This window comes from Typopeltis vanoorti, chromosome 2, assembly GCF_054136105.1.
Source record: "Typopeltis vanoorti isolate ZY-2024b chromosome 2, IOZ_Tvanoo_1.0, whole genome shotgun sequence".
Taxonomy (NCBI): domain Eukaryota; kingdom Metazoa; phylum Arthropoda; class Arachnida; order Uropygi; family Thelyphonidae; genus Typopeltis; species Typopeltis vanoorti.
Window position 1 is genome coordinate 40,793,477 of NC_143550.1, and position 15,969 is coordinate 40,809,445.

The 15,969-nt window shown below is 37.3% G+C and overlaps 1 protein-coding gene across 5 annotated transcripts in view; it reads left to right on the plus strand.

Moving 5' to 3' along the window:
* Positions 1–15,969, plus strand: part of LOC150108954 (uncharacterized) — a 243,700-nt gene that overhangs the window by 23,850 nt on the left and 203,881 nt on the right. For 3 of the 5 annotated variants that reach the window (XM_090404504.1, XM_090404530.1, XM_090404539.1), the window contains exon 2: positions 2,455–2,537. The gene's annotated coding sequence lies outside the window, so the exon portion shown is untranslated. Of the gene's footprint in view, positions 1–2,401; positions 2,538–15,969 lie in introns of all 5 variants that reach the window. The other 2 variants (XM_090404513.1, XM_090404522.1) reach the window with 2 other exon arrangements.

The window sequence follows — 15,969 nt, forward strand, 5'->3', positions numbered from 1 at the left end:
CTATCCAATCCTGCAGCCTTATTAACATTGTTTACTTCATGTCTCAAATGTTAAATCATCTGTTTGTCTCTTGTCTTCTCCTGCTGTTGCACTCAATGCAATTTTCATTTTCACCAAGTTAATTATTCATGTCCCACTCATTCTTTTTTTTTAACCTAATGTGAACTTCAGAAAGTTGCTTTTTATTTTTATGGTACTCTGATTAGTGACTCCATTTTTAATATTTCCCCTTCTGATCACCTGCTTGCCTGATAATCTCATTTCTTTAACAATTAGCCATCCTCTTTGACTGAGTAGTTAGCATATTCATCTTTCATTCTGGCTACTATTTTTAATCCTGCTGTAGACTAGTGATTGTCTTTAGGTGTGAGCTGAATTTCATCACTAGTGAGATCACTGCTTATTTGATGCCTGAAGTGGCTTGAAAATTCCACAAATTATGTATAAAATTAATAAATATGCAAATAAATAAGCAGTGATCTTCTACTTAATAAGATATATAGTGATATATAATTTAATAAAAAAAAAATAGAAAAAATTCTTAGCCTACATATAGTACTGATGTGCTATACATTTATAACCTTTCATGGGTGGGAGTCATATAAAAAATAATTAACTCTCCCCCACACTGAACATTTTCATGCATCTAGAAATAGCAGACATAATATAATGGGAAACTGAAGTTGTTCACTTCACCTTCACGCTACACAGCCTGAAAGCTATTGCCAGCATTGTCTTATTGATTGCCACTCTGATAGGATGCAATTCATCTGCACATCTTTCCACTTTTCATTAATAGCATTAATCTCTCCCTTTTCATTTCTATCCTTTCTTAAAAGTACTTAACCCTCCTTATTCTTTTCCCATCAACTCATTTTCCTATTCATGCACCCCATAATCAACCTTAGATGAGCAGTCCAACCTCTGTTCTTTTCTACTCTTGCTCTTTCCTTCACCCATGTCCATTGCACAAAGGACATAAGTGTAAGATACTTAAATTTAGTTTTTGAGGTCTTCCCTATAGTCATCTTATACGAGGGTGGCCTGAAAACTTCTTTGCCTAACAATGGAAAAAACTAATTTATAATTTCAAAATTATTTTTATTTTTCAACATGATCTCCCTTAAGACTAATACAGTTATTCCAGTGATGCTCCAGTGCCATTATCCCATCCCTGTAGTGGTTCTCAGTAAGATCTGCAAAATATCCCTCTACATCTGCAATCACCTCTTGATTTGAAGAAAAATGCTGACCCATGAAGAAGAGTTTTGGTTTTTGGAAGAGATAGAAGTCAGAGGGACTCAAATCTGGGGAATAGGGTGGATGTTCCAACAATTCATAGTGCAGATCCCTTAATTTTCCCATTGCCAAAACACCTTTGTGGGCAGGTGCATTGTCCTGATGAAAGATGATTTTTTTCTTCTGCAAAATGGTCTTTTCTCACAAATTTTTTTGTCTAGTCTGGTTAAAAGATCAGAATAATATTTCCCAGTTATTGTTTTACCCTTTTCAAGACAATCAGTAAATAAAATGCCTTTAGCATCCCAAAACACCAATGCCGTGACCTTTCCTGCTGATGGAATTGACTTTGCTTTCTTTGGCACTGAAAACCAGCTTCTGTCCACTGGTTTGACTGCTATTTGGATTCTGGTGTGTAATGGTCAATCCAAGTCTCATCCATAGTAATAAATTGATGCACAAAATCAGTTTTATTCTTGTTAAAATACTCCAAGCACTGTTCAGAGATTTTCATGCGAGTGCGTTTTTGATCTTCTGTGAGAAAGTATGGCACCCATCTTGCACAAAACTTTTTTCATTTGCAATTCTTCATGAAAATATATCCTACATGTTCTTTTGAATTCCTATAGTCTCGGCAATTTCATGCGCTTTGACTCGCCAGTCATCCAATACCATATTGTTCACTTGATCAACGATTTCTGGTGGTGTTACACTTTTTGGACATCCTTCACTTGGATCATCTTCAAGGGTGGTACGGCCACGTTTAAACTCGGCAGCCCATTTCTTAATTGTAAAAAATGAAGGAGAAGAGTGCCCATAAACTTTTATGAATTTAATTTCTTTTGGCATTAAACCTTTTACAAAGAATTTTATAACTGCACAATACTCAATGTTATCCATTTCAAGGGATACAGACAACACTTTTGCTTCAGACAGCTGTATGAAACGAACTACTTGATAGAATGACTTGCAATTTCACGTGGTTGCTTATGACAGATGTACCAACTTAGGGAAAAAAAATCTTGCCAATAGTGTTGCCATCTATGGTTGAGGCCGAGAACTTTTCAGACCACCATCGTACATAACTAAGCATGTCCCTGTAGTTTAATTTTCATTCCTATGAAACTTATCATTAAAGTTTTTTTGTTGTTGTTTATTTTAGGTGACCATAATAAATAGCAGCTATAAACATGAAAAAGTAATTTATATTTATAGCACTCCCATAGCACAGTCATAAGGATGACTCACTGCCTTGGTACAGTACAGAGGAATCATAAGTAGGATTTACGCAATCGAAGGTGAGTTAATTGGTTTCATACAGAGGTCGGTTTTTTTTTTTTTTTTTTTTTTTTTTTTTTTTTTTTTTTTTTTCTTCCCCCTCTTCTAGAAAGTCTGGTCTGTGCTTTTGCAGAACAGGTAACCAGCCAGAGGACACATGCAAACAACACACAGAAATACTTTTAACAAATAGAATGGGATGGCTGGGTGGATTATGTAGAGTAGTTTTTAAATAAATATATATTTTATAACATTTATCAGCTTTTCATTTCATTTCAAAATAATTTACTCAAAGTATTTCATTGTTAAGTTTATTTTCATGTATGTTTTATTTTATGATAAATTATAAAAAATAATTAGACTAGAGCTATCTTTTTGATTTGGGTGAATTTGTTTATACTTCATCAGCCTGGATATTTCATTGGACCAGTATAAGCATCAATCTCTGTGGCATTATTTATAATCATATTATTAGTCCATCCCAAATTTTAAATCATAGTCATGCCAGTGATTGCTGTTATTTCAGGAATTCTAAGACTCAAACTAGGCTAATTGAATATTATGATTCACCATTTTTATTCAGATCAGTATTCAGCAACACACAGCTTACAAATTGTGAAAAGAAAGACATTCCTTTTGCATTTTCTTCCTCCTGTACTTCCTATATAGATATTCTTACTAGTGTCGTTCATATTTCATGATTGATGGAAAACTGAAATTCAGATAGCATGTTGCAAAGGTGGTGAAGGTAACCCAGAGGATTGCTGCAATACTGAGGACGCTGCCCTGCAGAGATAAACGAGTTATCATTCTGTTGTATAAGACCCTGATCAGACCGTACTTAGATTATTGTTCTCAAATTTGGTCCCCAGGATTTGAAGGGGATAAATTAACTGTGGAAAGGGTACAGAGGCTGATAACAAAGATAGTGTCAGGACTGTACAATGTCAGTTACAAGGATTGACTGAGGGAATGTTTACGGCAGAGTTCGGTGGATAGAAGGAGAGGTGATATGATGTAGACTCTTAAACTGTTGAGAGGCAGTTACAGGGTAGACATTGGGAAGTTCTTTCACTTGGTGGAATGGCAGGAAGGAGTGATGACAAAGGCCATCCCTGGAAGCTGTGAAAATAAGCTGCAAGCAAGAGGGTGAGGAGTGGTTTCTTTGCATGGAGGGTGGTTGAACCGTGGAATGCATTGCCTGGCAGAGTGGTTAGAGCAAGAATAGTCAATGAGTTCAAGGAGTGGTATGATAAACTTTGTTCCTAAGAATGACCTCCCACAATGAGTCTTTTGACTCCACGGAGGCCTGAATAATTAATAATAATAATAATTGTTCCTGACAATTCCGAAAGTACAAATGCAACCTATAGCTGCAGATAGCTGTAGATTCCATTTGTCAACTGATTTTGACTAGATTTGGCATATGGTTCCCTGACAGTTTTAGTACAGCTAGATTCAAATAGTTGGAAATTATAAGAAAGGTATAGAAAATTATTTTTTGACTGGTTTACTGACTTCATTTAAAATATGTGATATCTGTTAGAAAAATAAATCTTTCATTTGTTAAAAAAGAGAGAGAGAGAGAGAGAAAGTAGGACCACTTGGTTGACATTGTTCCATTTATTAAACATTTAAATATCTCTCAGGAATTCTGACTTCTTGAGTTCATTACATCCAGCTTCATAATTTTTCACTGCTTTTTTTTTTTTTTTTTTTACAATATGAAATTTCTTAAGGGATGTATATATTAGGTATTTAATAAAATTGTTAATCACTATTATTATTAGGAGACCTCCAGGAAGTCGGGGACTCGTTGAGGGAGGCCACATACCCTCCCCCACTTACACACCAGCTGTCATACTTGTTCTTGAATTCATTCACACTACTTGCACTTACAACATCCAATGGTAATTCCATTCTGATCACTCTTATGAGAGAAAAATCTAGCCCTTATCCCTTCTTAGCAGCATTCATTCTCAGCTTCCAAGGATGCTCCCTCATCCTTTCCCCACTCTCCATAAAATGAAAAATTCCATCAAATGAAATCCTCTATGACCCTTTCATAAGTTTGTAAGTCGCAATCATATCATCCCTCTTTTTTCTGTTTGCTAATGTCTACAAATTATGAATCTGTCTTTATAATCAGTATTTCACAATCCTGATATCATTTTCAACACTCCTTTGTACTCTCTCTACTGCATGAGAATCAATGGAAACCAGGAGACAAGACCTGTACAAAATAGTCCAGGTGAGAACTTATCAAGGCCTTGTAAAGAGGCAAAATGACATCCTTATCTTTTCATGTCAAAGTTTGTTTCAGCATTGCAATTATCCTCTGAGATATATTTGAAATTTTAGCTATATGCCCCTTGAACTTCAACTTCTTATCTATTAAACTTCAAGATCTTACCGTATCAGTTTCTTCTAGCATAATCCCACAATATAATATGGTATTGTATATCTAATCACACCAAAGTGCATGACTTTGCATTTACTGACATTGAACTAACATCCATTTTCCTATGCCTGCAATTCCAGCATATTCAAATCATTTTGCAAGTACTGTATATCAGCTGCATTCCTGATTAGGAATAGTTAGTTCAGATGAACACTTTTAGCATCCATGCTGATATCCCATTAGTCCCTTTTGCTGAATTCTTATTCAGTTTGTGTTACAGCTCTAATACCTCCTCATACACCTGAGTTTCTTCATCCAGTGAAGAGGTAGCAGTAAGCGTAATGTTGCACACACCAGGTTTATAGTTTTTGGTAAAATTATAAGAGATTGTTTAACTCATTAGTTGAACAATCTCTTCTGTATCTGTCGCCCTCACACCATCTGCATTCTGTAGAGTTATTCTTTCATATTCGTTTTTTTATTTACTTGCAGTATAATGATAATTTTTTGGGGTTGTCTTTAGCTTGCTGAGCCAGTTTCTTTTCATACTCAGACTTAGCTTTCTAAACAACAGTTACAATTCTTCTGGCCTGCTGCTTATAATTTTCATGATTGACATCATATGCTCACAGTATTCTTTCCACATCATGCTTTTCTTACGAATCTCTTGCTTGATAAGATTATACATCCATTTGACTCCTACCCTATTTATTCTTAGAACTCTTGAGACACATTCTGATATTGCTTCATTTAAGTATTTTTTAAATGCTTCCCATGCACTCTTGATATTTATATATATATTATATATTTACATAGTATATACAAATATTATCCATAGTAATTAAATATGGGAGGTTTATCAGCTTGATTTTGGTATCCCTATTGAATTTTTAACAAACACCCTTTGCTCTGTAATGTAACTTTGAGCACCTTGAGTTTGATAAGAATTACATTTACTGATACAGAATGCACAAATAAACTAATTCCAAAGAACTCGAGGTTTGAGTGAGTAATTGATGTCTTTTTGTGTTTAAAACTGTGATTTCTCTTTAAAATCATCAGTTTATCCAAAAGAAGAATTTTGGTCCTGTACAGATTTTGTGAAATGTAAATAAATATTTTCTTATACATTAAATTGCTTAATGCATATTTCATTGGAAAATGGCAGATAATGAGGAACATGCTAAAATTTGTAGATCATAAAAAGTCTTCAGGAAACAATTAGTCTCCATAGCTCGGTATAGACAAAATCCTTTGGTCGGAAAGACCTGGGTTCGATTCTCGTCCATGACGCGTGAAACCTTTATCTAGTCTCTTTCGATGAAAGGTGAGTTAACTAGTCTCATACGGAGGTATGGGGTTTTTCACCCAGAAACTTGGGTTTTTTGTCCCCCAGAAATAAAAAAACAAGGAAGTTAAAATAAAATTTTAACTTCCTTGTTAAAATTTTATTTTAACAAGGAAGTGGTCATTGCTTATTTCATATCCTCTGTGAACTCTTAACATCTAGTGAAAATTTTGATGTCTTTTCATTTATATAAAAGTAATCTAATATTGATTTCCATCCTCTTGCTGCCCAAGTATATTTATGTATGTCTTTATGTTTATAGAAGGAATTCATTATTTTTAGGTTATTATAAACTACAAAGTCATACAATTTTTTACCATTTCTATTTAGAGTGTGTTCTCCATGTATTCCTATATTATTATTATTTTTGTGTTTCCAATTCTTGCATTTAAGTCTCCTGCTAAAATTATGTAATCATTTTTATTTATTTTATTATATATGTTTTGTAGCTTATAAAAATCAATATTATCTTGTTCTCTTCCCTCTTCTGGGACATATAAACCAATTATTGTTAAATAGCCTCTATCTATTTTTATTCTAGCTTCTATTATTCTTTCATTCCATAATTTATAATGTTTTAACTGTTTTGAAAGGGAGTTATGAATCCAAATCATGACTCCTGCTTGTACTCTTTGGTCTCTGTCAACTCCACTGTATATCACATTAAAATTTTCAGTTCTCGTTGTTTCTTTTAATTTCTTTTTTGTTTCAGTGATTACTGCTATTTTAAAATTTCTTTCATTTAATAATTGGTCTAATTCTATTTCTTTATATGCTATTCCTCTTACATTCCAGTTTGCTATGTGTATTATATTTTGTCGTTTCTATTTTTGTTTTACCTTTTCCATTCCAGGGTCGTTTCCTATAGATTCAATCCGATTATCTTTTTCTGTCAGCTTACTAGTAGAATTATGTTCTCCATGTCAGGGGACTAACCTGACGATGGAATAGTTCAGTGGTAGGGCTGCTACCTTAAGGGCTTCTAAACTAGCCTTCATCCATAGGAGGAATAGGGTATATTGAAGGGGGAAAGAGTAGATTATTATTATTATTATTATTATTATTCAGGCCTCCGTGGAGTCAAAAGACTCATCGTGGGAGGTCCTTCCTAAGAACATAAAGTCTGTCAAGACTCATCGAGGGGAGGTTCCCCCCTAAGAAACACAAAGTCTATCATACCACTCCTTAAACTCGACCGTTCTCGCCCTCACCACTCTATCAGGCAATGCATTCCACAGCTCAACCACCCTCCATGCAAAGAAACCACTCCTCACCCTCTTGCTCACAGTTTCCTTTCGTAACTTCCAGGGATGGCCTCTTGTCATCACTCCTTCCTGCTGTTCAAGCAAGTGAAAGAACTCCCCAGTGTCAACCCTGTAACCACCTCTCAACAGTTTAAAAGTCTCAATCATATCACCTCTCCTTCTTCTATCCGCCAAACTCTGCAGTCCACATTCCCTCAGCCGATTCTCATAACTATCCTTGTACAGTCCTGAGACCATCTTTGTCATCCGTCTTTGTATCTTTTCCACAGTTAATTTATCCCCTTCAAATCCTGGGGACCAAATCTGAGAACAATAATCCAAGTGTGGTCTGATCAGAGACTTATACAACGGAATGATAACCCTCTTATCTCTGCAGGTCAGTGTCCTTCTCATAATTGCAGCAATCCTCTGTGTTACCTTCACCACCTTTGCAATATGTCCCCTAAACTTCAGGTTTCTATCAATCATCAACCCCAGATCTCTTGTCTCCCCAACTTCCTCCAGTATAACTCCTCCCATAGAGTATGCAGCATCCCGTCGATGTTTCCCAAACCTCAAGACCTTACATTTTGCTGCATTAAACTGACACCCCCATTCATTTGCCCATCTATCTAGCTTATTCAAATCCTCTTGCAGGGCTACCACATCTGCACTATTACTAATAATCCTTCCCAGCTTCGCATCATCTGCAAACAACTGAATATTCCCTTGCAATCCACTGGCAATGTCATTGATATAAAGGTTAAACAATATAGGTCCTAGTACTGAGCCCTGTGGATTCCCACTTGTAACCTTCTGTCTCCTTGAAACTGCTCCACCATACACAACTCTCTGATACCTATCAGACAGCCAATCCTGAGTCCAGTTGACCAATCTGACATCCAGACCCATGTGTTGCAAATTAAATATCAGCTTATCATGTGGCACCCTGTCAAATGCCTTTGCTAAGTCTCAGAAAATTGCAGTATATGCCTTTCCCTCATCTAATGTTCTTGTAACTTTATTATAAAAGGCTAGCATATTGCTAAAACAAGAGCGCCCTTTCACAAATCCATGTTGACTCTCACAGATAACATTACCCTCATCTGCCCAGTGCTGTATACGGTCCCTCACTACTTTCTCCAAGATCTTAACACCTGATGACACACAGACTGGTCTATAATTAGACACTTCCAGTCTGTTACCACACTTATGCAGTGGCACTATCTTACCTTCCTTCCATTCCCTGGGCACCTTTGCCAAAGCCAGACTTTCATTGAAAAACCAGATTAAAGGCACTGTCAGTTCCCTAGCACATTCTCTCAAAACTCGTGGTGAAATACCATCCAGTCCCAAAGCTTTATTGACATCCAGAGTTCTCAGTATCTGAAACACACTCTCCTCCTGTACTTCTAAACCTTGAACCTGCCCTATCCCTCTAGCATTAAAACTGACTCCTCCAAGATGAAATACTCCAGTAAAGTGGTCATTGAACAATTCCACTGTGTCCTCTGCATCAGTCACTCTATTCCCATTTTTATCCCACAATATCATTCTTCCACAGTCATTTCTCCTCCTACTGGCCACATAACTAAAAAATTCCCTAGGATTTTCTTTGGTTCTTAGGGCCAATCTCCTTTCATATTCCAGTTTCGCTTTTCTTACCACACTAGTCACTCTTCTGGCCTGTGTCTTATATTCTTCACGCATCCTCTCTTCACCTGTCTCCTTATATCTCTTCCATAGCCTCTTTTTCACATGCAATTCCTGTTTAATATTGTTTGTCATCCACTTTACTCCAAATTGTGTCCTCTTCTTCACTCTTGGTATACAACTTACCATTGCTGCTAACAAATATTCTTTCACAATTTCCCACGCACTAACGATATCCCGGCCTTCCAATTCTTCCCTCCATGAAACTTCCCGAAGTTGACATCTAAGACTATTATAATCACCTGCATTATAATTTCACATAAGTTCCTGTCTCTTTGATACTCCTGCATGTCTATTCATTTTCCAAGTCAAAACCATATGGTCACTCTCTCCAACTGGTGGGAGAGATGTCATCTTAGTTATTATCAACTCTTCTGATGCTATAACCAAATCTAAACCTCTTGAACCTCTTGTTCCCTCTGTTACATGTTGCCTAAGACATTTGTCCCTCAAGAATTCTAGAAATTCTATTCCACTATTGCTACATGCATCTTCCTCTCTCCAATTTATACTACTGGAGTTAAAATCTCCCATAACAATCATTCTTCTTGCACTTGCCAAACTTAGCTGTCTAAACATCTCCTGGTCCCCATCCTCCGTGCTCGTGGGTCTGTAGCAACACCCCACTAAATATCCTGTCTTGCCTACCTCTACCTCACACCATATGCTCTCAAAATCATTTGTCTCACTTCCTTCCAAAGCCTCCACTCTTAGAGGACATAGGTCATCACTTATCATAAGCAGTACCCCACCACCACGCTTTTCCCCTCCTATCCTGACGAAAAATGCTATACCCAGCGACTTCTATTCCTGTTATTATATCCCCTTCTGTCAACCACGTCTCAGTGATCCCAATAATTTTTGGCCAGGCTGATGCTATCTGCGCCACCAATTCCTCTCCCTTATTCTGGATACTCCTGACATTAGTATAAAGCATATAAATGCCATTGTTTCTATACCCAGCATTATCCCTTCCAGACTCCACTGGGCTCAATGTTACCTGACATCGTGTCCCTTCTCCCAAGTATCCATTCCCACAAGAGGCCATTCCTGCTATCATCCTCCCTGGGACACACTGGCTCGTTCAGAACAGCAATCTCTCCAGATGCCTACGTCCTTCCTCATTCAAATGTAAACGGTCTCTCACATACATTTCCTCTTTCCTCAAACACACTCCAAGCATCCACATATACCAGTCCTTTCTTGTCACACATTCTTGCTATTATGCCATTCAATATCACCGCTCTTCTGCTCAACTCATCATTATCATACCTAGGCAACACACACACACTATTTTTCCTCTCTCTGTCTTCTTCCATATAGTCTCAAGCAAAAACCTCATATCTCTCGCTGCCCGACTTACATTACCACTCAAGTCATTCGTTCCTACCATCACAATCATCTCATTCACCCTTTCACCTCTCTTACTTGCCATAGCCACCCTTTCTGTTGTTCCTCCTGGCATCCTATCTTGAACACCACGGATCATTGAGTCGCCATACATTATACGTCTTACCATTCCCTCTCTCTCCTGTTGTTTCCATTCTCTCCTCTTCTTTCATTCCCATAGGTCTCTCTCATTCCCTCTCCTCTACTGCTATTCTCTCTTCTAGCATTCCCATACCTCTCTCTCCTATTGTTTCCATTCTCTCCTCTTCTAGCACTCCCATACATCTCTCTCATTCCCTCTCTCCTACTGTTTCCATTTTTTCCACTTCTAGCACTTCCATATCTCTCTCTCATTCTGTCTCTCCTACTGTTTCCATCCTCTCGTCTTCTAGCATTCCCATACCTCTCTCTCATTCCGTCTCTCCTACCGTTTCCATTCTCTCCTCTTCTAGCACTTCCATATCTCTCATTCCTTCTCTCCTACTGTTTCCATCCTCTCGTCTGCTAGCGTTCCCATACCTCTCTCTCATTCCCTCTGTACTACTGTTTCCATTCTCTTCTCTTCTAGCACCCCCATACCTCTCACTCATACTCCTTAAATTCTCTCTCTCTCCTACGCTGATTCTCCTTGCATTGATCTCTTCCATTCTCCTAATCTTATCTTTCATACTTCTGCTCTCATTCGCAAGACATTCCACCTCCTCTTTCAGCTCATCTATCTCCCTCTGCAGGTCAGTAACTCTTAATCTAAATTCACTCTCCCAAACAAAACCATCTCCTAAACTTTCACAGTCACTCACACCTTCCACACTATCAACTATTATTTTCTCATTCATATATATCTTTTTTTCATTCTCTCCTATCACACTACTTGTCTTCCTACATTCATTCCCCGTTCCTGGAGCAACAAAGTCTGATATCGATATTTCTAATGCACTTATTTCCTCCAACTGCCTGCATTTTGCGCATATACGCTCTCCGCTCTCTTTCACAAGCCACATATCTAATTCCCCAGGCGCATACATGCCGCAAGTACTACATGCCACAAAGTCCCTTATGATATTGCTAATAATTGAGTTCTTAAATGGCGGAGGACTTGGCGATATGCCACTTGCAACTGCTGCTGAATCAGTCATCATTCCTTACTGCCGAATAGCGTAATCGTTAATTATTCAATTAATAAATTCTGGAGGAATTTATTAATTGAATTATAGAGGAATTATAGTAAGGAATTATAGAGGAATTATAGTAAGATTTATAGAGAGAGCATAGTTGTAAGGCCAGAAATGAAAAGACCCCATGGCCCTCGAGTAGTCTAATAGCATAGGGGTCATAAAATAAGAAGAGTTGGTTGATATAGCCTTATAGGAAAGATTAAAGTAAGTGGATCTTCCTCAAAGTAGTAGAAGGAGATGATAGATCCAGCTAGGGGTCCATAGGAGTGCTGCTGCTTCCCTTACAATCAAGATGATGGCCCTGTTGGTCCACGAGTTCTTATTCAGTATATTTGGACCACCCCACCATACACACACACACACACACACACACACACACGTGCACACACACACACACACATGGTGGGCTCCCCTATCCGCCAACCAGGGGACGCACTCTGGGAGTTACAGGATCCCCCGAGAGTATGACAAGTAAGACAATGATAACTAACTATATCAGCTAAATACAACAGTTGTTATGTCAAAAAAGAGCCTTAAGATTGCACTCTGACAGAAAAATATATACTGAATATAACTTACATATCTAATGCAAAACACTAAATCTCTAGGTTATATGCAGTGCTGCACCATCACATTCCATGTGTATTGCATATGTTTCCCAAGTTCATTCAGTGGTATATGTCAGAACTGTTAACAACATAGAAATAAACTCACATATAGCAGTAGCTGATTACGGTCCTCAGACAAGCTACAAGGATGTATGCAATTGCATTATTGTAAATATAGAATTATAAATGCAGCTGTGAAAATATGTATGTAAAAAGATGTAAATTACAGTCATTATTATTTTTAGAAAAAAATTATGTACATTTATATAATAAATATTGGCTTAGCATTTTATACTGAATCTCTGTGATGAACAGAAAATAGAATATTAATATATTAATTGTATATTTGTAAGTACTCAGCATATATGATGATGATGATAAACATTGTCTGTGTTGCTAATTGCATTTTGTTCCCCCAAAGGGAATAGGCAGGGCCATTTATCCTTAATGAACTTTTGGAAACTGGAGGGGGGGGGTGCGTCCAGTCTTTACCCTTAGCTGATTGCAGACTTGACTATTAAAGATTTCAAACAGCATGTGGAGAAGATAGTCCAGTAGACAGGTGCCACTGTCTCTTTGACCATAACGCTATGTATTAATGTGTGTAATAATGCGACTTTTCTGTAGTGGAGATTGACTAACTCAGGAACTGGTTAGAGAAGGCTAGAAAAAGTTCCTCAAATCAGCAGCTAGAATTGAACTTAACACTATGGATGCAAACACCATTTCCACACAGCTACTGAAGCATATCTTATATAAAGGGTGTAAAAGTACTAAATAAAGAGAATTGGATATCTCATAATGCACTGATTATCTTCCATTCTTAATTAAATTGGATTGCATCTGCCTCTTAAAATGCACAGGGCTACATTCCAAATGGGTTCAAGAGGCCTTATAAACTTTGTTGTTTGTTTTAAAAAAAAAAAAAGAAAAAGGAAGACATCCAGGGAATCAGGGACTCATTAAAGGAAGGTATACATCAATTGTCATATCGTCTCTTCATACTACATGCATCCGCTTCTTCAATTGGCAAACTGTTTGACTCACTGCTCTATGAGAGAAAAGTTAGCTCTCCACACTTCCTTAACTGAACACAAATTCAACTTCCACAGATCCATCCCTCCCTCCCTTCCTTGTCTGCATATTACAAAATTTCCTCTACCAATATACTATAACACCTTTTCAGAGGTTTATATGTCCACATCGTATCACTTCTTCTGTTTACCAGTGTCTGAGTCTGCAGTTCACATGCTTAATCTGTCCTACATGATAATTCTTCTTTTCACTCTCTCCACATCTTCATTCCATCAAAACCCAGGAGACCAAATCTGTGCTTGGTAGTTCACACAGTTGTATCAAAATGACCTTATCCTTGCACATCAGTGTTTATTTCAGTGTTACACTTCTGAGTTGTATTTGCAGTCTTTGATACATGACTTTGAACTTTTAACTTCTTATCCACCTTAACTGTGAGATTCTTAGCCTCATCAGTTTCTCTCTGCATATTCACAGATAGCTGACCCAAGAATACTATATGCCTAATAAATTGGCAGTGCAGGAAAAATGACAAAGATTGTTAATTTAATGTAAAATTTGTACTTTGGGGTGAAAGGATGAGGCTAGGGTCTGGATAGAGATTTGAAATCCAGAGGACATATTGCAAGAGTTGGCAAAATAGCTCAGAGAATTAGTTGGATGTTGAAAAAAAAACATATTGACAAGTAAAGATTAGATAGGTTATTATCCCTTTTTATAAGAGTGTGGTTAGTAAAGGTGTGTGGACTAGGTTCTTTACTTGGAGAGTGGTGAATGAGTGGAATGGAGAGTGAGGGGAAAACAAGGAGTCACACTTGAAAGTTGCCACATGTTGACTACTGCACACAGATTTGATCACCTGCATTTCTAAGGGACTGGTGAGGTGGTGGAGAGGATTCAGAGATGAGTGAACAAGCTCATGACAAGTCTGTGGAATGTTCCCTGTGAGGATAAATATAAGGGGGGTATGTTGGTTTCAGAGTTTTGGCTGAAAGGTGGAGGAGAAGGAACATGATAGAAACTTATAAGTTACTAAAGAAATTCAATAAAATTGACACAAAATTAAATTTTCAATGCATGGAGAGTGAGGGGAAAACAAGGAGTCACACTTGAAAGTTGCCTAAGAGTGTGGCTAGTAAAGGTGTGTGTGGACTAGGTTCTTTACTTGGAGAGTGGTGAATGAGTGAATGGATTGCCAGAGATGGTTGTGAGCACCCCAATAGTGAATTAGTTTAAGGAGATGTATGATAGGTATTGTGTTAATGGAAAGTGTTATACTGCTAGTCTCAAACCTTCTATTTAGCTAAGGTACATTGATTATGTGTTCTCTATTTGACCACATGGCTGAGACACATTACTCCTTCCTCCTCCATCTCAGTAGATAGCATCCCAGAATCCAGTTCATTATAGAAAAAGAAAATAATAATAGATTGCCTTTCCTAGATACTTTAATCATGTCTTCCCAATAGCACCCTTTCTTTCTCTGTTTACAGTACTCCCACACGCACGCACATTGGTAGATATACACTTTCCCACCATCCCTACCCCTCAGCAGTATGGTCATTAAATTATTTCAGGAAATTACAATGTATGCTAAATATTAATTAAAAGAAAACTTTAATCAATACTTCCTATATTTCAGGAATGTTATATTGCCATCTTCATGGCATCCCCGTTTGCTCGTTGTTAGTGCCTGCGTGCACTTATCATAGTTTTATGTTCCTATAGTAATTAAAATTTTCTTTTAATTAATATTTAGTATATGTTGCAATTTCTTGAAATAATTTAATAGTTGTGTTACCAACATATAAGCTTATCAACAAGAATTACAACAGCATAGTGTTATTAAAACTGTTGTTAATAGAGCCTCCAATCTCTGTTCTCCTCAGGTTGAACTTACTACTGAACTCTGCATTTTTCATCAGACCTTATGCATGGTTACAATGCCAAAAACATTAACAAATGGAGTTTCCGTAGCTCAGTCAGCATAGATGAAGTCCTTTGGTCAGAAAGACCTGAGTTCAATTCCTATCCATGATGAGGAACCTTTATCTGTTAAGTTAGCCAGTCTCGTATGGAGATTGTTTTTTCTTTCTTTTTTTTTTTTTTTATGGCCTGGTTAGCTGAGTGGTTAGTATATCTGCTGTCCAGTCAAAAGGCTGTAGGTTTGAATCCCACTGTGGGCATGGATGTTTGTCTGTGAAAATACTAGTGATGGTAGTGGGCAGTAGATGGCATTGGTGTAGGTGATGTTAGTAGCTGTTCACTGTAGTTGGTGGAGACAGAGAGTTGTAGAGTAGGTGCCATCCCTCAATGAGTCTTTGGACTCTTTGGAGGTGTCACGTAATAATATAATAATAATAAAATAAATACCGTATTTGCCGGCGTATAAGATGCACCCCATTTTTTGTACACTTTTTTTAGGAAAAAAAACTTTATCATTGAATATTATAATGAATTTATAGTGTTTCAAATATAAAGTAATAAGTAGGTCTACTTTCAACAAATACCTAATCTAACTAGGAAAGAGTACCACCTT